Source organism: Leopardus geoffroyi, chromosome X (genome assembly GCF_018350155.1).
Source record: "Leopardus geoffroyi isolate Oge1 chromosome X, O.geoffroyi_Oge1_pat1.0, whole genome shotgun sequence".
Taxonomy (NCBI): Eukaryota; Metazoa; Chordata; class Mammalia; order Carnivora; family Felidae; genus Leopardus; species Leopardus geoffroyi.
In genome coordinates, this window is record NC_059343.1 from 34,464,534 (window position 1) to 34,487,992 (window position 23,459).

General features: G+C 43.5%; 1 long non-coding RNA gene across 3 annotated transcripts in view; it reads left to right on the forward strand.

Annotated features, from left to right (window-relative positions):
* The window catches only part of LOC123594689, a 35,310-nt gene that overhangs the window by 10,549 nt on the left and 1,302 nt on the right, over positions 1–23,459 (forward strand). For 2 of the 3 annotated variants that reach the window (XR_006710840.1, XR_006710841.1), the window contains 5 exons: positions 5,277–5,440; positions 5,640–5,782; positions 7,682–7,840; positions 15,006–15,107; positions 23,147–23,427. This is a non-coding gene — a long non-coding RNA (uncharacterized LOC123594689). The remainder of the gene's footprint in view (positions 1–5,276; positions 5,441–5,639; positions 5,783–7,681; positions 7,841–15,005; positions 15,108–23,146; positions 23,428–23,459) is intronic. The other variant, XR_006710842.1, reaches the window with a different exon arrangement.

Genomic DNA, 23,459 nt, shown 5'->3' on the forward strand with positions numbered 1-23,459 from the left:
TAAGTGAAAATAAAATATTCAAAACAAACAGTGCTTCGAAGGAAATTTCTAGCATTAAATGCTTATATTCGATAAGAAAAGGGGCCTAGTTAAGTCTAAGCTTAAACCTTAAGAAGCTAGGAAAAGAACAAAATAAGGGCAATGTAAATGGACAGAAGAAGATAATAAAGGTAAGACAAAATAATGAAAATGAGAACAGAAAAACAATAGAGAAAATCCGCGAAACCAAAAGATGTTCTTTGAAAAGATTTCCACAATGATAAATCGCTACCAATAGTGACAAGGAAGGACAAAAAGAAACCAATTGCCAATGTGGGGAATGGATGAAGGGGATATTATGACCCGTTCCACCCACATGGATTTGACAAGTTAGTTGAAATGGGCCAATTCCTTACAAACCACGAATGACCAAAATTCACCTAAGATGAAGTAAATAACTTGTATAGTCCTGTAACACATTAAAATATTAGTGGAAAATCTTTCAAGAAAGAAATACGGAGGCCTAGATGGTTTCACTGGAGAATTCTACTAAACACTTAAGTAAGAAATAACACCAATTCTATGCAATCTCTTCTGAAAATATAGAAGTGGGGATTTGGAACACTTCCAAATTCATTTTGTGAGGCCAGCATCACCTGATACCAAAATCAGACAGAAGCAATGTAAGAATAGACAACTACAGGCCAATATCTCACATAAACAAACACACAAAGAACCCTCAACAAAATATTAGAAAGTTGAATCCAGTAGTACTGACTGCAATCCTTCCAAGAGCCCCAAAGAACTGGTGGGCGCTTCCTCCATATTCTCCCTCTGACTCACCCCAATAGTAAAATCAAGTTGGCAGAATTTCCCTGGAAGGAGCTTTTCTACACATCTAGCTGCCACCGGAGGGATGGGCCCCCAAATCACCTACTTTTTGATAGCCATTGGGACTTGTGTTCATGAGTCCTACAGGATCACAGCAAACAAAGAAGCCGTTTCTAAATGAGCACAGAAACACCCTCTGTGGCTACGTACCCAGATTCAGCACAGAGGAAGGAGAAGATATGCCCATGTCTTAGCTGCTGCCTGAGGGTCCAGCTTCTAATCACCACCCATCTAGGTGGCTGATGGCGAGCCACCTGTTTGGGACACTAATGAGTCTTGGCACATCCTCAACTACCGGATGCCACTAAGAGCAAAGATGGCAGATTGGACAATCACAAAGGTTTGAGGAGCAACCAGGAACTCGGGCCAGGCAGACTGATAAGGTTCACGTCCAACTCGAGACCAGTCTGTCAAGACTGGGAGAGGTGGCTATTTCATCTAATGCGCAGAAACCAACACAGACAATCAAGGAAAATGAAGAAGAATATGTTCTAAACAGAAGAACAGAATGAATCTCCAGATATTGATCTTAATGAAATGGAGATGAATGATTTACCCAATAAAGAGTTCACAATAACGACCATGAAGATGGTCACTGAGGTCATGAGAACAATGCATGAACAAAGCGAGAATTTCAACAAAGAGGCAGAAAATACAAGAAAGTACCAAACAGGAATCATAGAACTGCAGAGTACAATAACAAATGAGAAATTCGGTAGAGGGGTTCAGCAGAAGACTAGATTCAACAGAGAAAAAGAATCAGTGAACTCAAAGATACGGCAGTAGAATTCATCCAATCAGAGGGACAAAAAGAAAAAGAATGAAAAAGTGAAGAAACCTAAAGGAATTATGGGATGCCATCAAGGCGACCAGTATACGCATTATAACACAATAGCAGTAGCCACGATATGGAAACAACCTACATATCCATGGATGGATGAATGAATAAAGCAAATGTTATGCACACACACGCATGCACACACACACACACACACACAGGAATATTATTCAGCCTTGAAAACGAAGGAAATCCAGTCATTTCCTTCCTAGATGAACTTGGATGAACTTGGGGCCATTATGCTAGGTGAAATAAGTCAAACAGAGAAAGACAAATACTGCATGGTATCACTTATATATGGAATCTAAAAAAAAGTGAAACTTATGGAAACAGAGTAGAATAGTGAGTGCCAGGGGCTAGAGGGTGGGGGAAATATGGGGAGGTTGGTAAAAGGGTATAAACTTTTGGTTATAGATGAATAAGTTACAAGGATCTAACGTATAACTTGGTGACTACAACTGGTAATACTGTATTGTATAATTGAAGTTTGCAAAGAGAACGGAGCTAAGTGCTCTCACACAAAAACTAAATATATGAGGCCATGAATGTGTTAATTATCTCGATGGTAGGAATCTTTTCATAATATGTACATGCATCAAACCACCATATGCTTTAACTATATTATCATTTTTTTAAAGTTTATTTATTTATTTTGAGAGAGAGCACGAGTTGGGGAGGGGCAGAGAGAGAGGGAGAGAGAGAATCCCAAGGAGGCTCTGCACTGTCAGCACAGAGCCTGATGTGGGGCTTGGACCCACGACCCGAGCCGAAATCAAGAGTCGGATGCTTAACTGACCGAGCCACCCTGGCACCTCTATATTACCCTTTGTCAATTATACTCTATAAAGCTGAAAAGAAACACAAGAAATGGATAAGCAAACTGTTACTTGCATACAGTAGAACATTACTCAGGAATAAAAAGGAATAAAAACACAATTTGTATGACTCAGAGGGTGAGTGAAAGAATCCAGTCTCAAAAAGTAACACACTGCATGATTTCATTTATATGACATCCTCTAAGAGATAAGACTGTAGTGGCAGGGAACAGACCAGCGGTCGCCAGGGGCTAGAGGTAGGGACAAGGAATAGCTAGCTACAAAGGGATTTGGTGAGAGATGTTTTTCTGGCCATGGAAATACTCTGTATCGTGATATGGGTGGCGGTTACATAAAAATAGGTGTTAAAATTCATGGAAATGTATGCCTTCCCCCTAAAAATCGATTTTGCTTTATGTTAGTCTAAAAAACAAAATCAGGGTGCCTGGGTGGCTCAGTCGTTAAGCGTCTGACTTCGGCTCAGGTCATGATCTCACGGTTTGTGAGTTTGAGTCCCATGTCGGATGAGCTCCAGCCCCGCATTGGGTGAGCTCGAGCCCCGCTTCAGGTGGACACGAGCCCCGCTTCGGGTAAAACATGAGCCCCGGGTGAGCCCTACTTCTCTCTCTCTGCCCCTCCTGGGATTCTCTCTCTTTCTCTCTCTCTCTCTCTCTCTGCCCCTCACTTACTTGTGCCCTCTCTAAATAAGTAAGTAAATAATAAAAAAAACAAGATTAAAAAAAAGAACAATCTACTAATCATGAATGCAGTGTTAGCATCCCTTGAGATAGAACTTACTGTTGCTCTGTCTTAACGCGCATATGGAAAAGAAGACGCAGTGATTTGCTTAAGTCCATGTTTCTCAAACTTCACCTGGGGATCGTGTTAAGATGCAAACTCGAATATGAGAGGTGGGTGGATGAGTCCTGAAATTCTCCACGGGATGCCAGTGCTGCTGGTCCACGGCCTCCACTTCGAGTAGCCAGGGGCTAATGTTTTCCACCTTGTAAATCAAGATTCACATTCTGATGGTCAGAGACAGAGCCCAGTGCTCTTTCTATCCCACTACTGTTATCTCCAGAGATTTTTTTTCCTCCTGCTGCAGTTTGATAGAAGGTAACGCGGCAGTTAATTACAGGCTGCCAGTTCCAGCGTGCAGTGCTGTGCAGCAGGAAACAGAAAGCACCCTTTTTCACAGTCAGCTCTGGGTAGTTGTCTCACCTCCAGCAGATTTAACCGCAGGCACATCGTGCTTCGGGATTGAACTTGTAAAAAATAGTGGGTTGAGACTGATAAGCCCATTGTAGGCATCGCTGGGGCCCCTTGGAGGAGAAAGGAGAGGAGAAGAAAGAAGTGAGCGGGCTTAGGAAAGAGAATGCATGTAAACTGGACGAGGATGGAGGTTGGAGGGGGGAAATGCCTGGACTCCTTCTGCGGTCGGCTAGGGAATGATTACTATAATAAGGGAATCACAAGCATGCTGCTAATGCTTCCTGGTCGGGAGCAAGCCACAGCTGCCCAGGTGGACTGCCGAGCAGCGCCTGTGCTGAATGAAGAAGCCTGATGATGATTATTTATTTGCATCACGGAATCCTCATTTTGCAGGCTTGGCTGTCTCAGCCTGCACGCTGACTGGCTGTCCAGACATGCGGCCATCCCTGATGATGATGGATTTCGGAGTTAGCCCCACTCTCTTCCTTTGCTGAAGGCCCCATGCTCTTTAACAAGCATGCTGTAGAAACGTGTGTGACCGTCCTGCTCCTGGGATAGGGGGCCAGGGACTAGTGAGAGGTTCATAGCAGCGGGGCTTGGAATATTTGAGATGTGCACAGGACTCCTTCATGCTTCCCCGGTTTTGGTTTAAAAGGATATCCTGGGTTGTACTGGCAGAGGCTCCTTTCCTTTCCTTTTTTTTAAGTTTATTTATTTATTTTGAGAGAGAGAGAGAGAGAGAGAGCACAAGCAGGGGAGGGGCAGAGAGAGAGAGAAAGAGAGGGGGGAGAGAAAGAGAATCCCAAGCAGGCTCAGCACTGTCAGCGCAGAGCCCCATGCGAGGCTCAAACTCATAAACGATGAGATCATGCCCTGAGCCAAAACCAAGTATCAGACGCTTAACTGACTGAGCCGCCCAGGAGCCCCTCCTTTCCTTTTTAATTTACTTTTTACAATGAGATATAACTTACATATAATAAAACAATAAATCTCAAGTTTGACAAATTTATATGTAAATGTGTACGTAACCTGCCATAGGATGTTGAAACTCTTTATCAACCCTATAGACAGAATATGGCCAGTGCTCATAGCACGGTGGACATACTAATGGGAATCACCGTCATGGTAGTGAATCAAATTCCACTGGCTTTTGTCCCATCACTGATAGAGACCCTCTCTCTCCAAGTGGCCCTTCTGGAGATGTTCTTTATGTGCTCAGGAAGGAGTCTTTCTTACTGCATCAGCTATTTGTGCGGTGTTGCTGCATAGCTTATCAACTCAAAAACCTCCATGGCATTCAACTGCATTTATGGTCCACGCAACTGCGGGGTATGATGAGCACTGGCTGATCTAGGCTGGGATTCTAATTCTTCTTGGCTAGAGATTGGCCAAGCGAGGCTGGGTCCAGCTGGGATAACGGCTGCATTCCACGTTACACCATGCTGTCCTGGACCCGTTTTTCTCATGGCGATGGCAAAAGAATGAGAAAGGAGAATTGGAGCCGGCACGCTATCTCTTCTGCCTTGTTCTCTTGGACACAGCGGTCAACGGCTGAACCCAGGATCAAGGAGTACACTCTGCCTCTTGATGGCAAAGGGTGCGGATACGAGGAATGACATAGCATCGTGGTCGCTGACGCCATGCGTCACACTTGCCGAGAGATGCTGCTTTCCCTCTTTCATCGGGCGCCAGAATCTCCCACCAGGTACCACCACTGCTCCACGCCATGGGCGGGCCCACAGGGGAGGCGCCAGACTCATGTCAGGCCCCAAGCTGTCGGGGGGAGGAGAGGAGAATGCAGTGCTCCCTTCTTTGTTATAACCTGGGTCATAGATGCTTATCACCCTGAATCTCTTAGAAACCTTAATAAAATGGTTTTCTACTTATGGCCCTTCTCTCTCTAGGAACGGTGTCACCCTTAGTGTTGGGATGGGAGGAATTTAAGTGAGAGCCCCTAGGTGTACTCAGAACGATTGCTCTCCTCCAAGAATGTGGTCAAACTGGAGTCTGTCTTCTTCCCAAGACAACCTCGGGGAATACTAATGAGGTCGTATCAAGTTTCTTTGCTTCGTTAACAGATCTCCAGCCATTTCAGCACGGTTTGGGCCTAAAATATAGACATCTGCTCTCATGATGACTGTCCAGTTAATGACTTTTTGTCATAACAGCTTTTAGAATTTATTTATTATTTATTTTTATTTATGTTTATTTTTACTTATTCCAGCTTTATTTTATTTTTATTATATGTATACAGTATACTGTCAAGTTAGCTAACATACAGTGTATACAGCGTGCTCTTGGCTTCGGGAGTAGATTCCCGTGATTCATCACTTACATATAACACCCAGTGCTCATCCCAGCAAGTGCCCTCCTCAGTGCTCATTACCCGTTTTCCCCGCCCCCCTCCAAGCCCCTTTCAACCTTCAGTTTGTTCTCTGTGTTTAAGAGTCTCTTGTGGTTTGCCTCCCTCTATGTTTGAAACTAATTTTTTTCCCTTCCCTTCCCCCATGGTCTTCTGTTAAGTTTCTCAAATTCCACATATGAGTGAAAACATGTGGTATCTATCTTTCTCTAACTTATTTCACTTAGCATAATATCCTCTGGTTCCAACCGCATTGCTGCAAATGGCAGGATTTCATTCTTTTTCATTGCTGAGTAGTATTCCATTGTATATATAAACCACATCTTCTTAATCCATTTGTCAATCGGTGGACATTTGGGCTCTCTCCATAATTTGGCTATTGTTGAAAGTGCTGCCATAAACATTGGGGTACATGTGCCCCTATGTATCAGCACCCCTGTATCCCTTGGGTAAATTCCTAGCAGTGCTATTGCTGGGTCGCAGGGTAGATCTATTTTTAATTTTTTGAGGACCTTCCACACTGTTTTCCAGAGCGGCTGCACCAGTTTGCCTTCCCACCAACAGCGCAAGAGGGTTCCCGTTTCTCCACATCCTCGCCAGCATCTGTTGTTTCCTGAGTTGTTAATGTTAGCCACTCTGACCAGAAATTTTTTATTTTTTTAAGTTTATTTACTTTGAGAAAGAGTAAGCACACGCAGGGGAGGGGCATAGAGAGACGAAGAGAGAGAATCAGAAGCAGACTCCGTGCACTGGCAGCGTGGAGCCCTATGTGGGGCTCGATCCCACAAACCGTGAGATCATGACCTGAGCCGAAATCAGGAGTCTGCAGCCTAACCGACTGAGCCACCCAGGCACCCCAACGGCCTTTTCTTTTGCCATTATTCATCTATTTTATTTTGTTCTGATGTAATTTTCTCACCTCAAAACACAATAAATACACTTTAATCAAAAAGAATGAAATCTTGCCATTTGCAACTACGTGGATGGACCTGGAGGGTATTATGCTAAGTGAAATTAGTCAGAGAAAGACAAAAATCATAGGACTTCACTCATATGAGGACTTTAAGAGACCAAAACAGATGAACATAAGGGAAGGGAAACAAAAATAATGTAAAAACAGGGAGGGGGGCAAAACAGAAGAGACTCATAAATCTGGAGAACAAACTGAGGGTTACGGGAGGGGTGGTGGGAGTGGGGGGGCTAAAGGGGTCAGGGGCACGAAGGAATCTACTCCTGAAATCATTGGTGCACTATATGCTAACTAATTTAGATGTAAATTTTAAAAAATAAAAAATAAAAAAAAAAGAAGTGATATTTTGACCCAATACTTCCAGGGAATTCAGCAAATTAATTGAAACATCAGTTTTTAGTCAGAGTATATCATATGGCACACATTTGTATCGTATACCACGTTTGGATGAGGCCAAAATGTTTGGCCTTGCATCCGTAGACTTATCGGCTTTTCTCTGTTGTCCGTGTGCATTGCTTCCATGTTTCTAAAACACTCTTCTGCTTGGTCTTTATTTTGTCCTAGAGTGTTTTTGTCTGTGCTGTAACATTATTTTTAAGGCACTTTAAATGCAGGATGACCATGAGCCCAAGCAGGTTGAAAAAGTGAACAGAATGGTAGAGAAAGAATGCATCTTCCAAAGAATGACTCCCTTTCACCGTTCCTCCGGCATTGACCGCTGCTATCGAATCTTCTTCCTTTGACAAGAGCAGGAAAGTTTCAGGATCTGACATGTATGTACCTACTGTGCTTATTTTCTTTCAAGTTTATTGGTAGAAACCTATGTTATTGTTTAATTGATGTATGTTATCTCTCCATGGATATTCTTTCCGTATATTAGGTTGAGATGGAACACGTAATCTTCCTTATTAAAATAAGTGGGATTTCTGGCATTGGGCTTTCAGACAAAATGGGAACCCTGGAAAAACTACATGAAGCAAACAGCAGAAGACACTGAAAAAAAAAATTTTTTTTTTGACACTGAAATTTTTTTTAAAAGTGCTTTGTTGGAGTGCCTGGCTCAGTCGGTTAAGCAGCTGACTTCAGCTCCGTTTGTGATCTCACGGTCTGTGAGTTCGAGCCCCGTGTCAGGGTCTGTGCTGACGGCTTGGAGCCTGGAGCCTGCTTCGGACTCTGTGTCTCCCTCTCTTCCTGCCCCTCCCCCCCAAAAGTAAATGAACATTAAAAAAAAAATTTTTTTTTAAGGTGCTTTGTCTAGGAATCTTGGTATTTGAGACCTCTATATTCTGGCCTGGATACCATAGAAGCTCACAAGCCAGAAACACCAAGCACAGAGAGGTCAAATCAAATCGATAAAACAAGGGAGGCCTTTTCTCTCTACCTGCAAAATAGGGAGAGTGGAAGCCTTTCCAGAATAAAAGCTTTGTGACACATGAGCCTTATACCACCCGAACACCGCAAAAAGCATGTGTCGTCCCCGGTGCCACTGTGCATGACAGCCAACACCAGGACTGTGTGAGAACACCCCTCTCAACCATCCCAGTCTGGCAGTAATATGGCAACAACCCTGTCTCCTGATACGTAGTGATCAACAGAGCTTGTGTGTGAGCAGAGCCCTGACTACCGTCCTGGCTTCATAGCAATGAGGCAGGACCCGCCTCATTGCCACTAAGAAAAATGGATAAGTTTCCGACATTTAACTTGAAGTGGTAAAATGGTGATACTAATAGACTGTGGTAAGTTACATATTTATACTGTAATTCCTTGAGCAACCACTTAAGAAAACTCTACAAAGAGATATACTCAAGCCTACAGATAAAGCAAAATGTAATACTAAAAACATTTAAATCACCTGAAAGAAGGCAGGAAAAGGGAAACAAGCAAAAGCCAAATAAAACAGATAAGGAGGGCACTTATTATGCTGAGCATTGGGTGTTTTATGTAAGTGATGAATCTTTGACTTTGATTCCTGAAACTAATATTGCACTGTATGTTAACTAACTAGAATTCAAATAAAAATTAAAAAAAGAAAACAAATAATAAAATGTCAGACATAATTCCTAACATCTCAATAATTGTATTAAACATGAATCGTATACGTATACCAAGTAAATGATAGTAATTGACAGAGTGGGGAAAACAGTGACCCAGCTCTGTGCTCTCTACGGGAAATTTATTGCAAATATACTGATATAGATAGGTTAAAAATAAGTGGGATGGAAAAAAATATACCACGGAAACACTAATCAAAGGAAAGCTAGCTATACTAATATATTGGTATCCATATTATCCCGATTTCAGATAAAGTAGACTTAAGAGCAAAAAAAAAAATGACCAGGGACAAAGATAGATACTCCATGATGATAAAAAGATCAATCCACCAAACATAACAATTCTAACTGTGTATTGCCAAATCACGATGCTACAAAATTCATGAAACAAAAATTAACACAACTGAAAGGAGAAATAGAAAAGCCACAATTATACTGCGGGATCTCAATAACTCTGTCTCAATAATTGATAGAGCCACTACGCAGAAAATCAGCAAAGATTTAGAAGAACTGAAAAATACTATTAGCCACAGGATTTAACTGATATTTAGAGAACACTGCATCCAACAAGTGGAATTCGAATTTTTTGCAAGTATACATGAACAGCCACAAAGATACACCATATCCCGAGTAAAACAAAACATAACAATAAATCAAAAAGAATTAAAATCATTTTTTAAATGGCTAAGAAATGGAATATCACTCAGCCGTAGCAAAGAATGAAATCTTGCCATTCACAACACGGATGCTGAGTGAAAAAAAGTCAGAAGAAGACAAATACCATACGATTTCATTTCTATGTGGCATCTGAGACACAAGAACAGACAGAAACAGACTCATACATGCACAGGATAAACTGGTGGTTCCCAGAGAGTAGGGGAATGGGGGAATGGGCAAACTAGGTGGTGAGGATTAAGTGGTAGAAGCTTTCAGTTATAACGTAAGTAAGTCATGGGAATGAAAAGTGTAGCATAAACGGTATAATCAATCATATGTAATAATATTGAATGTTGACAGATGGTGGCTACACCTATCATGGTGAACACTGGGTAGTGTATAGAATTGTCAAATCACCATGTTGTACTCCTGAAACGAATACAATGTTGTATGTCAACTATACTTCAATTAAAAAAAAAAAGCATGGAAATCATATAGAGTATCCTCTCTGATCACAATTGAATCAAACTAAAAATCAACAGAAAGACAACTGGTGAATCTCCAAAAAGTCGGGAATTAAGCAACACAGTACTACGGGCGCCTGGGTGTTTCCGTCGGTTAAGAATCCGACTTTGGCTCAGGTCATGATCTCAAACCTCGTGAATTCGAGCCCCGCATCAGGCTATGTGCTGACCGCTCAGAGCCTGGAGCCTGTTTCAGATTCTGTGTCTCCCTCTCTCTCTGACCCTCCCCTGCTCATGCCCTGTCTCTCTCTCTCTCTCTCTCTCTCTCAAAGATAAACATTAAAAAAAAAAAAAAAAACACGATTCTAAACAATTCATGAACAAATGCAGTGGTTTCAAGGAAAATCAAAATCAACATAGAACTGAATGAGAATGAAAATGCAACATATCAAAACCTATGGAATGCAGCTAAAGCAGTGCATAGAAGGAAATTTATAGCATTAAATGCGTATATTTGCTAAGCACAAAGGTCTCAAATCAATAATCTAAACTTTCATCTCAACAAAGCAGAAAAAGAACAATAAACCCAAACCAAGCAAATGGAAGCAGAAGTAAATGAAATTGAAAACAGGAAAACAATAGAGAAAATTAATAAAAAGAAAGCAGATTCTTTGAAACTATCAATAAAATTGACAAACCTCTAGAAAGACGAACAGAAAAAGAGAAGTCACAAGTGGGACTAAAAGGAAATATCACTGTGGACACCGAAGGCATTAAATAATAGTTAGGTAATATTACAGACAACGTTGCACACATAAATTTAACTAAGTACAATAAAAGAAAATCACAAACCAATATCCTTCATTTACACATACACAAGAATTCTCAGCAAATTAGCAAACCAAATTCAGCAATATATAAAAAGAATCCTATACCAAAATTAAGGGGACTTATTCCAGGAATGCAAGTGTTGTTCGGTATTTGAAAATCAATCAGTGCAATCCACCGTATATTAACAGGCTAAACAGGAAATACCACACAATTATATTAATTGATGCAGAAAAAGCAGCTGATGGACTCCAGCTTCCATTTCTGAGAAACACTTAGGAAAACTAGGACTTGAAAGGAACTTGAACATCCTTACCCTGATAAAGGACACTAAGAAAAAATGGATGCCTGGGGTGCCTGGGTGGCTCAGTCGGTTAAGCATCCCACTTCAGTCCAGGTCATGATCTCATGGCTCATGAGTTTGAGCCCCGCATTGGGCTCTGTGCTGACAGCTTAGAGCCTGGGAGGCGCTTTGGATTCTCTGTGTGTCTCTCTCTGCGCCTCCCCCATTTACGCTCTATCTCTCTCTCCTTCAAAAATAAACATCAAAAAACGTTTTGTAAATGTATGGCTAACATCATACATAATGCGAAAGACTGAATCCCTTTCCCCTAAGATCAGGGACAAGGCAAGGATGTCTACTCTTGCCAGTCATACTTAGCTGCAAGCCTTAGCTTGTGCAATAAAGTAAGAAAAGGAAGTAAAAGACACAGCAATTAGAAGCTAAGAAATAAACTCCTGCTATTTGTAGATGACATAAGCCCCAATAAATCTATAGGAAAACTCCAGACTAATAAGTGATTTTAGCAAGGTGAACATACAAATGTTAGTCACATTTTTATATGTACATGTTGCGCATGTTTATATGCAAACAACAAAGTATCAGAAAACAAAACGAAAAATACAGTACCATTCAGAATTGTTTCACAAAAAGGAACACCCAGTTATAAATCTAACAAAACACATATAGATACTATGCTAAAAACTTTAGAACTTTCATGAACGAAATTAAAGATATGAATAAATGGAGAGAGAATACTATGTTTATGGATTGGGAGACTTGACATAGTAAAGATATTAGTTCTTCTGAAATTGATCTGTATATAGATTCAACAGAATTTCTGTAAATATCCCGACAATATCTATGGAAAGACCATGAACTAAAATAGCTAAAACAATGTTGAGAAAGAAAAATAAAAACAGGAATTACACTATGGAATGTTAAGACTTACTATATACTTATAGTAATTAAGACAGTGTGGTATTAGTGGAGGGAAAAAGAGGGAGAAAGAGAGATATGGCTTGATCAGTGGAAAATAATAGAGAACCCCCAAATAAGCTCATGTAAATATGTCCAACTAATTTTTTGTGGGAAGGCACTAAAGCAGTTGGGTGGAAAAAGAATGATCTTCAACAAACGGTGCTGGAACCGTTGGCCATCAATAGGCAAAAAAATGAACCTCACCTCCTATGCAAAAATAACTCAAAATGGATTATATATCTCAATGTCAATGCAAAACTATAAAATTTATAGAAGAGAACAAAAGAAAACACCTTTGTTACCTAAGGAATGCTTAGATGGGACCCCACAATAAACCATCCATAAAGAAAAGGCACACGTTCAGAGAAAATATTTAGAAATCACATATCTGAGATAGGACTCATGTCTAGAATGTATGAATAATTCTTTAAACTCAACAGTGAGAAAACATACAAACCACTTCAGGAGATCAGGTCATGTGTATAGGAGAACTCATTATTTTTGCAATTTTTGTGAGCCTATAATAATTACAAAATAGAAAGTTAATATTCTTTGCTGTCATACTGTAAATTACAATCTCTCCTATCTTGATATATTTTCTTTATTTTCATAGTAAGGAAGTTTTAAAAAATGTTTTTATGTATTTATTTTGAGAGAGAGAGAGAGAGAGAGAGAGAGGCAGAGAAGGAAGGGAGAGAGAGAATCCCAAGCAGGCTCTGTACTGTCAGCCCAGAGCCCAATGCGGGGCTCAGTCTCACAAACTGTGAGATCATGACCTGAGCCGAAATCAAGAGTGGATGCTTAATCGACTGAGCCATCCAGGTGTCCCTTAAGGAAGTTTTTGAATGAAAGTATGCTTGCACGAAAATTTGTTCATGGAATAGTATCACACTAAACAACAGGGCTTTCGGGAAGTAAAGTCATTAAAGGAGGACAAGAGTATAGTCGTGCATCTCTTTTGGGTGAACTGACCCGTATGGTTTAGAATGTGTCACATTTTGGGTAGACCCTTGTGACATACCTGCATCCAGTTCTGTTACAAATCATTCTGTTACAACTCTACAGAGAAGTTCTTGTACCCTGTTTCAGTTCACTTTTGCCGCATGACAAACCAACTTAGTTTTCTATCGCCATGTAACAAACTGACCCAAAATTAGGGACTTGAAAAATCCTCACTTATTAGCTTAGCAGTTCTGTGGGTCAGAAGCCCAGCACAGCGTGGCTGCGTTCCTCGATCAGAGTGTCACAAGGCTGACGTCAAGGTGACAGTTAGTCTGACTTCTGATCTCAAAACTCTGGGGGAAAACTTGGCTTCTGAGATCATTCTTGCTGTTGGTAAATTCAACTGCTTGAAGGTGAGGTAGAATTGAGGCACCATTTCCCTGTAGGCTATCAGCTGGGGACCATTCTTGGCTGCTAGAGGCCACCTGTAGTCTTTGCTGTGTGAGCTTTTCCACCTTCAAGCCGGCAGCACGTCATCATCGTTCTTGTGCTTTGAATCTCTGACTTCTGCTTCCAGCCGGAGAAAACTCTCTACTCCTACAGGGCTTATAAGATTAGGTCAGATCCACCCAAGATAATCTTCTTTCCTTTTTATTTATTGTGGCGAAAAACACATAACATGAAATTTATCATCGCAACCATTTTTAAGTATACAGGAGAGTGGCGTTAACAAAGGCACGTTGCTGTGCAATAGCTCTTTAAAACTCATTCATCTTGCAACACCAAAACTCTATATCCATTGACCAGCAGTTCCTCATTTTCCCCCTCCTGCTGGTTCCTGGAAACCGCCATCCTCTTTCTGTGTCTAAGAGTTTGACTACTTTAGATACCTCATGTAAGTGGAATCACGCAGTGTTTTCCTTTTGTGACGGGCTTATCTCACTTAGTACAATGTCCGCAAGGTTCATCCGTGTTGTAGCGTATGACAGGATTTCCTTCTTTTTCAAGATTTTATATTTTTTTTCATTATTTTTTAACATTTATTCATTTTTGATAGAGAGAGACAGAGTGCGAGCAGGGGAGGGACAGAGAGAGAGGGAGACACAGAATCCGAAGCAGGCTCCAGGCTCTGAGGTGTCAGCACAGAGCCCGACGCGGGGCTCAAACTCACAAACCGCAAGATCGTGACCTGAGCCGAAGTCGGACCCTTAACCGACCGAGCCACCCAGGCGCCCTTAAAGATTTTGTTTTTAAGTAATCTCTACAACCAATGTGGAGCTTGAACTTACAACTCTGAGATCAAGAGTCACATGCTCTACCAACTAAGCCAGCCAAGCACTCCAGGATTTCCTTCTTTTTTTTTTTTTAAGTTCATTTATTTATTTTGAGAGAGAGAGAGAGAGGCAGAAAGTGAGTAGGGGAGGGGCAGAGAGAGAGAAGGAAAGAGAGGATCCCAAGCAGGCTCTTCGATGCCAACGCAGAACCCAATGCAAGGCTTGAATTCACGAACCGTGAGATCATGACCCAAGCTGATACCAACAGTCAGATGCTTAACATGACTGAGCCACCCAGGTGCCCCTTTCCTTCTTTTTTAAGGCTGAGAAACATTCTAGTTGTGTTTGCATGTGCACAGGCGTGTGTGTGTGTGTGTGTGTGTGTGTGTGTGTGTGTACGTGTGTGTGATCAGTTTCTTTATCCATTTATCAGTATGGTTGTTTCCATATCTTGGCTACAGTGAATAATGCTGCAGCAAGCATGTACGCGCAAATATCTCCTCAAGATCCTGTTTTCCATTATTTTGGGTATATAACCAGAAGTGGGACTGCTGGATCATATGGTAAGTCTATTTTAAATTTTTTGAGAAACTTCCATGCTGTTTTCCATAGCAGCTTAAACGTTTTAAATTTCCACCAACAGTGCACAAGGATTCTGATTCCTTCGCATCCTCACCAACACTTGCTATTTTCTGTTTCGTGTTTGTTTTTTCCTAGTGGCCATCCTAATGGGCGTGAGGTATTATCTCATTGTGGTTTTGACATGCGCTTCCCTGATGGTTGGTAGTGTTGTGCGTCTTTTCATATACTTGTTGGCCATTTGTGTGTTTTCTTTGGGGAAATGTAAAATGTGAGGTTCCATGGCTATTCTCCAGGCTGCTGGGTTTTAGGAGGCACTAGTGGCATTCTTCTTTATTCTGGTTTCCTGATCCTTGGATCACAGTTACGATGCTCTGGTTTTTAAGTGTATTTATTTATGTTGAGAGGGAGAAAGAGAACACGGAGGAGGGGCAGAAACAGGGGAAGAGAGAATCCCAAGCAGGCTCCGTGCTGTTGGTGCAGAGCCCGACGTGGGGCTCTATCTCATGAACCGTGAGATCGTGACCTGGGCTGAAATCGAGGGTCAGGTGCTTAACTGACTGAGCCACCCAGGTGCCTCTATAATGCCCTGGTTTTGAACTCAGGATTCCTGTGGTAACCTAAAAGGCTGCGCTACTCTGATAGGCCAGTACTGTCACAATGATTCCACAAATCATTCATGGGGGTGCAGCTTATGAAGCACTCCTTCAGGCATTCCAGTGATATTATAAGCCTACAATCCCCTATGTTAAATTCCTGCTTTTGCATCACACAGGGGTTTCTGTTTCTTGCAATGGATCCCAACTGTTACTTCTTCTAAAACACCTATCAATGAAGCATACGTGCTTCTGCCAAAATAAGCAAGGACCTCTTTGGATGTCAGCCCTACCCAGGCATTTTCCTCCTCTTCACCCTGCCATCTTGGTTGTATCTGTAGTCGAGCAGCCATGGAGGATATCGGGAGGATCACATGGAGAGGCAAACAGGAATCTCCCATGTGGCTAATTCCTTCTAAGCCTCCAGAAGGAGGGCTTTAAAACAAAGATCTGGACCATCAAACGTTTTACAGGTTCGAGTTTGTGGCCACATTGGGAAATTAGCACTCTCACCTTCTTACGTTGTTAATTTCTTTTCCAAAGTTTTTTTTTTTTGTTTGTTTGTTTGTTTTAACTGACCTCTGGTTAAGCAATGTTTCTCTAGAATTTAACTCAAGAGGAGGGATGGATATGGGCCAATGCTTTGGTTTGGCGATGCTAAGTGACTCCTGAATTGGGGTGTGAAAACCCAGGTGTTTACTTTCTACCTTTACCTGTGAATCTTTTTTCTGTCTAGCCCCAGATTTCAGTAAACAAGAGAAACTCAAAATCTGCATCTGAGGAGGAGATCCCATCAAGGGGACTGTTGTATTTCCATAGATCACAGAAATATGTGTGGCTACGAGAACAGGAGGTGTAGGTAGGGCCAAGAAGCCTTGTTATGAGCGACCGGGTTCTTGGCCGTGGGAACACACCGTCAGGGGGAGACTTTAGGGGGAAATCCTTTCGATAGTCGATGGCTAAATGCCTTTGGGTGGATTTTCAATCAGACCTCTTCCTTCAAACAAATTTCACTTTGTGATTAATGGCTCCATAGAAAGGATTCAGCGAATTAATAAAAGGACTAAAATATCTTAGTAGGCTAGAATTGTTCAAACTTGCTCTTGCCTATTTTTTTTCTAAAATCAGTAGAGAAAGGAAAATGATATGGGCTATATTTGGGTTCTAGAAATAGTGATCAAGGGCTTTCTTTTAAAGAGTGGCTTGAAAATGGGAGGAGCTAGACACACATACACATCGTTGGTGAGAGTGTAAATTGCCACAAGATTTCTGGAGGGCAGTCTGGCAATCTCTATCAAATTCTAAATGGGCCCCTCTTTTTTTATTAATTTTTAAAAATATTTTTATTTATTTTTTGAGAGAAAGAGAGACCGAGTGCAAGTCAGGGAGGGACAGAGAGAGAGGGAGACACAGAATCTGAAGCAGGTTCCAGGCTCTGAGCTGTCAGCACAGAGCCCGGCGCGGGGCTCGAACCCACGAACTGGGAGATCATGACCTGAGTCGAAGTCGGATGCCTAACCGACTGAGCCCCTGAGGCGCCTCTAAAATGGGCTGTTCTTGATCCAAAAGTTTAAGCTGTAGAAATGTATCCTAAGGAGAGAATGAGGCAACTGCCAAAAGATGTATGTACAAGGATGTTCATTGAGGGGTTTTTTATAGAGTATAAAAAATGGAAATAGCCAAGAGGTCTGTTGGTGGAAGATTACTTTTCAATGGGCTATTATGCTGAGTCAGGGGGATTCATATGTTTTAACATAAAAAGATATCTTTAATAAGCTGGGTATTGATAGAAGCTAGCTGGGGAGTGTTTTTTGTATAGCTGGTATATTTTTAATGATTTGTGTATTTTGGTACCTTTTATACTTGACTCACGGCAGATGCTTAATAATATTTAGTGAATTAATTCATGTGAATCTATTTTTATAAACTCTTATATGCATTATACATTCTGGAAGGATATATGCCTCCCTGTTAATGGTGGCTATTTTTATCGTTGGGTGGCATTGAAGCCTGAGGCCATAGTGGAGATTATTAGAAGCAACTTTTACTTTCTAATTTCTCTTCCTTTGCATTATTTAAATTTTCAATAAACATGTGTTATTTTAAAATTGTATTTCCATTTTGAAACAGTATGGAGTTTTCAAAGTTTGTAACCGGCAAATTTCTAGAATACACTAGAATTTGTGCAAGCCAAATAGAAAAAGGGAAACAACCCAATAGAATGGGCAAATAATACAAACAGGTTATTAACAGAATAGAAAAACTGGAGGACCCACAAATACATATCAAGGGGTCAACGTGAAATAATGGGGTACCACTTCTCGACCAGTAGACTGACACAACTTCAAGTCGGACAATATCACAGATTTTCAAGAATGTAGGGAAACAGGGCCTCTCAGACGCTGCTGGCGGAACCATGAATCAGCTCAAGCACTTTGGACCGCGCCTGGGACGATGGAAGCTGCACGCTGCAGGAACCAACAATTGCACCAAGTGTATACCTTAGAAAGAATGTCTGCAGAAAGAGAGGTGCACATGTGTGAACCAAGGTTGTTTTGAATGGCTGTGCTCTCAGAGTGTCGGAGTGATTTGTGAAGAGGGTACCTCCGCGCAGGAGCCAGCAAGGAAGGAGGGGAGCAGGATAAAGGAGAGACAGGGCCGGGCAAGGGGGATTTCGAATCAGGTCCTCAGCCTCAGCTGCCCCAGGAGGGGAGCTCTGGGCTTTTGTTGCCTCGTGCCGGTCATTGGCTAAGGGCCCCCTTGGAGGATAGAAATGATAGGTGCAAAAAAATATACTGGAATCTTAGATAGTAAACTCATGATATTCACTGAGGGGTGGGACAAGGAGTGGATCTTATCTATAACGTTTTACTGTTGTTTGTTTTTTTTTAAAGCTGAAGACAATATAGCAAATATGAATACTAGCCAATCCCACGTGGTGCAAACATGAATGAAACCAGGGTCCTTGTCAAGGAGCCGGGGGAATCCCCAAACTTGACTTGTGGTGGGAACCAGGGGGCTTCCTGGGCGTGTCACCCGCCTGGCCCTCAATTCCCCGGTGCTAGCCCAGAACTGGCAAAAAATAGCTAAGGATCCGTGCAGCTTTGGGACGCCTTAAAAGATTGTCACACAAATGACCAGGAGGCCTCGCGCCACTTTGCTACAGACCGCATCTTAACTTGGGCACTTTGGGGATCTTCTGTCTTGGTGGCCACACCCGGCAAAGATTTCAGAGTTTGAGAGGAACAGACATGTTCATACACACCTGGGAGACACCCTCTGTACATTTCCAGAGAGGGCTGGGGTGGGGAGGCAGCTAAGGATGCTCATTTGTTAGTGGCTGAGACAGCTCCCAAGCAGGAGTGGGTCAACAGTGAGCTCTTTTGGGGGTGGGAGAAACATCCAAAAATTTGTGCTACTGGTGGTGCAACTGTAAATATCCTAAAATCCACTGGATTGTTTACATAAAGGGAGCGAATTGCTGCTACGTCAGTTATCCCTCGATCGAGCTACTTTTTAAACATTGAGTTGTTCCTTAAGACCTTCATAGGGAGCAGACCTGGGATCGACCAGGGACCTGTGGCTTCTGAAGAGAACCCCCTATGCTTTTATCCCATGGCGTGGCTTTCTATAGCATACACTCAAAATAGTTGTTGATACAGGCGGCATGTCACAAGTGGGTTACCGATATGCTGGGACATTCCGGAGCCTCACAGCCCTTGGGAAGGCTGCCCTGGGGGCTGGGTGCAGAAAATCCTCTATCAATTGCCTCTGGCCAAGGGCGTGTTCTACCTTGTGCCCCAGCATGTTAGACAAAGAGTATTAATTGTCTTTGGGTGCTATGATATGGAACAAAAGAACCCAGAAAGTATTTCCCTAAAGAAATGCCATGTTTCTCAACCTTTTCTATGTTTCTTAATAAGAACCTGGGCCTTGTGGAGGGGAGAAGGGTGGTGGGTCACCTGCTGTTGGTGGATTTGGGGCTTTATGTAAGAAAAGGGTGTGGAGCTGGCTGGCTAGGAAAGGACGCCCTAGGTAAACGTGAGGGCAGCCAGCACCGACTATGGGAATCCACTTGGATGTTTCCTCTACCCCTGCAGAGAATTATGTTTATTCACCTGGAAAGCAGAAACTGTTGCTAACTGGAGCAGAAAAGTAATTTCCATTTGGATGTGGCAAAAGAAGTCCAGGGCATCAGAAGAGGAAGCCTCCTATAGCAGAGACAGGATCACCTTTGCCTGCATTTCCAAAGGCAGAAACCTGGTCCGGGAGGAACTCTAAGACCCGAGGAGGCCACCTGGGAGGTACTGGAGGCATGTGGAAATCAGAGTATCTTAGACCTGTCTTCGGTCAGATTTTAACAGCCCCTTACTAGGCTGCTCGGAGCTTGTCTTACTTCCACGACCTAACTATCTTTGGAAAAGGTTAGGACATCCATCCTTCCCAGAATCCAGAGACTGTGCAGGTGAGGGGCGTTTCTCAGGCACGTGCACTTTGCCACCAAAAGTCCTTTCTGGTGTCTTCATTCGAGTTGCCCATGGCAGGCCCTAAGACAACGGATTGATTGTCATTTCTCCGGGAGGGATAGACAACGGATTGATTGTAAGTCATTTTTTCGGGAGGGCCAGGGAGTGAGGCAGGGAAGAGAAGGAAGGAGGCGACTGAAGGGTACGTCACCAAGCGGGTTACCACTCGGGGCAGTGGGAGCTGCTCCCGCTGGGGGATGTCTGGAGACGGCACGGAGCGGCTCAGGTCTTCCAGTGTTCTGGACACCTGCTGCCACCTCTCTGGAAAGCCACAGAACCGGCAGCCATCAAGGGCACCGCCTAAGTTGGCTGTTCCGATAGCATCATTCGTGGTCCACCCAGAGAAAGGCTGCGGTTGGAGGAGCTTTGCGCTGCCCTGCGAGAACTGGCTCATCTGCACCCATGCACTGTCTGAGGCCACCCGCGTCTGACAACAGAAGCCAGAGCCTCGGACCAGAGCCTCTGGCCACAGCCGTCACGTCTGATTCCTAGGCCGCTCTGTCTCTGATCTGGAGGAGACTCAGTGGCCAAGATGTTTCTCAATTGTCTGGACGTCCTCACGAAATGGCAGTAGAGGCTTTGGTCCTTCCTGCCTTCTCACCCCTGAGACACATGCTCTGGCAAAGGCAGTGTAGCGCAGCGATTAAGAGCATGTATGTGCAGGGGCCCCTGACTCTTGCTTTCCTCTCAGGTCATGATCTCATGGTCCGTGAGTTCGAGCCCCACGTTGGGCTCCGTGCTGTCAGTGCAGAGCCTGCTTGGGATTCTCTCTCTCTCCCTCTCTCCCTCTGGCCCTCCCTCTCCTATACTCTCTCTCTCTCTCTCAAAATAAATAAGTAAACTTTAAAAAAAAGAGTGTGTGTGTGTGTGTGTGTGTGTGTGCACATGCGTGTGTGTGCATGTGTGTGTGTGTGCACGTGCACTTCCTCTGGGGTTAAGCTGCCTGGCTTCAAATGCTAGGTTTGTTACCCATGCAAGTCACTTAACCTCTCTGTGCCCCGTGTCACTCTCATGATACCACCTCAGAGGAGTGGTGCAAGCGTAAAGTTGTAGAAACATCTAGAACCTTCTAAGGGCACCTGGCGAATGCTTGGCAAATGTCGACATTTTCATTCTGCTTGTGAGATAAGGAAAACCCTGGAAGTGGGGAGATGCACCCAAGGTCACAGGCAAGTTGGATTTGTAGCAGAAAAGAACTGTGCCCGGCGGCAGCCCCTGCCCAACCCCTAGCCCAGCAGCCCCCCTTCCGCACACATTTGGAGTCACCCGTCATTGTGATTCTCGTGGTTAACCCCCAATCTCTGTAACCACTCCAGCTCTAGAGCCTGGATTTCTGCATCAACTTCCCCGAGGCCAAACTTCCGATCATATGACCCAAGCCGGACTCTTTCCTTGTTCCCCAGTCCCAGCTCCACACCCCTGTGCCCCAATTCCCATGTCTCGGCTTTCTCACACGGGCCCCGTCCCCCTTCCTTTGTGCATTCAGCACAGTGCTTGGCAGCGGGTAGGTAACTGGGCAGGGGGCGTTGGCTGCACTAGTCTCTGCTTCGTGGCTGAGTCTAAGGATTGAGACCAGGACCCCTACCTGGAACCAAAGCCAGTGACAGGAGACTGCCCCACACTGCTGGGCCCCTGGTGGCATATCCCGTTTTCTTGGAGCTTCCACGCGCAAGCCACCGCGGCTTCCTGGGCCCCATACTTTGTTGTAGCCTCATTGTTCCAGTTCCCGGGTGTTTGCCTGGCTGGAGACCAGAAGTAGCTGTGAGTTCTGGTGCCAGACTCAGCCTCCGGGATAAACCTCCTCTAGCTGCACCTGCAGCCTGGCCAGCACCCCGAGAATTACCCTGGGCCAGTGGGTGTGTCTGCAGCCTATTCTCTTCGGGGCCAGAGCTCCTGGTCCAGCAGGCACCTCAGACCACACCGGCCGCACCCTTTCCATTTCTTCTCCAGAAATGAACAGCAAAACACCTCTGATTTGGCGTCCAATTCCAAATTCAGAAAACTCTTGCCCACCCAGCCAGACACTGGCTGATTCTGAAACCACTGCGTTTACAGATTCAGTTCAAACTAGAGTCATTCTCGAGGCCCTACAACATATGTCTGTTTAAACTCACCATTAATTTGTTTCATCACCAATTCTAGGCGCCAGAGGTACGAAAATTAATAAGTCACATCCGTTATCTCCTGATGGAGAAGGCAGATGTGTAAGCAAATAGCTATTATACGAGGTTATAAACGCTAAAATACAAGTATCATTAAAATGCTATGGGAATGTCAGTAAAGGAGGAATTAATCCTATGGGGAAGGGTCAAAGAAAGCTTCAAAATGGAGACCATGCCTGAGCCAAGCTTGAAGCCCGGGTGGGAGCATGTCAGCTGGAGAAAGGAGAAAGGGCGTTCGACTCTGTTTTTGCTTTCCTCCGTTTGCACCCGAGGTCAACAGGGCTCCCTCCGTTAACCACATCTCTGTGTTTGCGAACCGCACCTGCACCAGTCCGCCCAACTTGTCTCTTTTCCTATTTCTCTCTCCTTCTTCTCTTCAATCTCCCGGTTCCCCATCGTCCCCTGGAGGCACCCTCTGGAAGGTTGTATAAGCGGTATCCTTCAATAGTCTTTTGTTTTTGTGATATACACAGCGTCATGTTAGGCATGTGTGCTCTTAATTTACATAAAAGGTATTGTGCTGTGTCATTTCCTTTCTAACACTGTTCACTCAGCACTCTTTTCAAAGATCAATGCATTTGCTGTATGGGCATTTAGTTTTTCCTTCTAAGTGCAGCATAGCATTCTATGGTGTGTGCATACCTCATTTTTCCCATCATCTCCCTTAATAATGGACACCGGGGTGGCTTAATAGCTCTCTTCTTCCATAAAGAACATCCCCACATATGTCCTCTTACAGACCTGTGCGGGAATTTTTCTCGGCGGGATTGCTCAGTGATGGGCCATCCACATACTTAGTTTTACGACGGGTTGCCAAATTGCTTTCAAGGTGCATGTCCTCAGCCAAGATTCATCGAGCACGAACCTCCTGCCAGGTGCTATTCTATCCACAGAGGATTTAGCCGTGAACGGAGTCCTTGCCTTCAGCGAGCTTACGGTCAAATGAGGGAGACAGCAATGAACTCTTAAGTGCCCAATGAAAAACCACGCAGTGAAAAGTGCCGTGAAGAAATTGAAACGGTAGGTAGGGGACAGAGAGCGAATGGGAACGC